The sequence below is a fragment of the Octodon degus genome, unplaced genomic scaffold, assembly GCF_000260255.1.
Source record: "Octodon degus isolate 3935 unplaced genomic scaffold, OctDeg1.0 scaffold00015, whole genome shotgun sequence".
NCBI classification, from domain to species: domain Eukaryota; kingdom Metazoa; phylum Chordata; class Mammalia; order Rodentia; family Octodontidae; genus Octodon; species Octodon degus.
Window position 1 is genome coordinate 18,408,341 of NW_004524591.1, and position 2,111 is coordinate 18,410,451.

Consider the following 2,111-nt stretch of genomic DNA (forward strand, 5'->3'; position numbering starts at 1 on the left):
TTCTTCTTCTTCTTCTTCTTCTTCTTCTTCTTCTTCTTCTTCTTCTTCTTCTTCTTCTTCTTCTTCTTCTTCTTCTTCTTCTTCTTCTTCTTCTTCTCCTTCTTCTTCTTCTTCTTCTTCTTCTCCTTCTTCTCCTTCTTCTCCTTCTTCTCCTTCTCTCCTTCTCCTTCTCCTTCTCCTTCTCCTCCTTCTCCTTCTCTCCTTCTCCTCCTTCTCCTTCTCCTTCTTCTTCTCCTTCTCCTTCTTCCTTCTCTTCCTCTTCCTCCTCCTCCTCCTTCTTGCTCTTCTTCTTTTTTTTTTTTTTGCAGAACCAGGGATCAAACTTGGGACCTTGTACTTGCCAGGCAGGTGCTTATGCCACTAGCTATATCTCTGGCCTGGGTTGTGTGATTAGGGAAGACATCTTCCACTGCTCTCAGCCTCATTCTCATCATTTGTAAAATGAGAAAAATATTGCAGAGTTGTTGAGTGAAGTAAATGCAACCTTGTAGTGAAAAAGCATGGTAATTATAAATCACCTCATAAAAATGAGGTGCTTGAGGATATAAGGACGACATTCTCTGGTCTGCTCAGGAATTGGTAAGAGAGGCATTCTGTTAAAGCAGAAAAAGGTAAGTATCTTTAAATAGGTAGGAATAGTCAAAATTGTCTTAGTTATCCAATTTCTATTTTTTTAAAAAATTTACATTATATTTTAACTGATACAGAAAAACAAAATTGTACATATTTATGAGGCACCAGGCGATGGTGTCCCATGTGCACACACAGTGCAATGTTCAACTCAGTGTAAGTATCTTTCTCTTCATTTGTCATTTGTTTATGATAGACACACATATATTACTTATTTATTCAAATACCTTTCTCCTAGAGTCTTGAAATTATTGTTAGCTATATTCGCCTTACTATGCAAAAGCACACCAGAACTTACTCTTGCCTGACCACGGGGAAATTATTTTTATGGAAAACATTTTTCATACTTACATAACAGCAGAGTAAGGTAGAGTTACTTCACAAGTGAGTGCGCATACACATGCACACTGTAGCTCCAAAGACCTCTGAGATCTATATGGAGGCGTTGAAGAAACAATATTTCATTGGATTTATTAGCAGTAGAAAGTCCCTCAGGGGTACCGACAGAAGGCTTTAATTACTTAGATTGCACTTTGATACCTCAAACATTGCCAAACCTAGAAATAAAAAAAAAAAAAAAAAAGCAAAAGCATTTCTAGAGGCAAAACATATTTTGTGTGTGGTAGTGGTGGTGGGGGGAAGCAGCAGGGGGAAAGAGAACCCCAAATTCTGAGGAACTCACCAGCTCAGGGTAACTTAGCATAGAGGGACTTAGTCTTTCCCCAGAGAAGGCAGAAGCTCCGTAGAGCCATAGGGACAAAGCCAAGAAGAAAGCAAATGCGTAGAAGATGAGCAGAGGACGGCAGGGACCGAAAGGCAAGTAACAGAGGCAAAGGGCCTCCAGGCTACAGGGCGTCTGCAACACCCACAGCGAGGTAGACCCCCCCAAGACCCGGCTGTCCTCAGCGCCCCCATCAGGCAGCAAAGCAATAGGGGCTGGAGAGTCCCTCCCTAGCTACCCTCCCTGGGAACCTTCCCCAACATCCGGAATCAGGCCTCCGACTGGCCTTTTTTGGTCCTCCCCGGTGGGTGCAAGCCCCTGCTCTCTGCTTCCTCCACACCTCTCTCCATCACTTGCTTTTGATTCCCGCATGTGCTCCTCTAGCATGCAGCCACGAGGGGCCAGGGCATGGGACTTGGTTTGGCGGACACCCCCTGGTCCCTGGAACATAGTTTCATTATATCTGCTAAACAAGGCCTGGAACATCTTAATACAAAATGGCACCATCTTAATGCCCCAGTACTTGGTTGCCTAAGATGCCAGTTCTTCAAAGGCCCTTCCCTGATGCCTGGGTTTGTGCCAGAGTCTGTTCTGGGCAGCTGGGAGCCCAGGACACAGTAAGTAACAAAACTGATGCTGATAGCGGCAGGTAACACAAGGTCACACTTGCTGGGTGCCAGGATCTGGGCTAACACACACCATTAGTTAATCCTCACAGCAGCTGTGCCCTCAAAGATGGTAGAACAATGATTTAATAGGA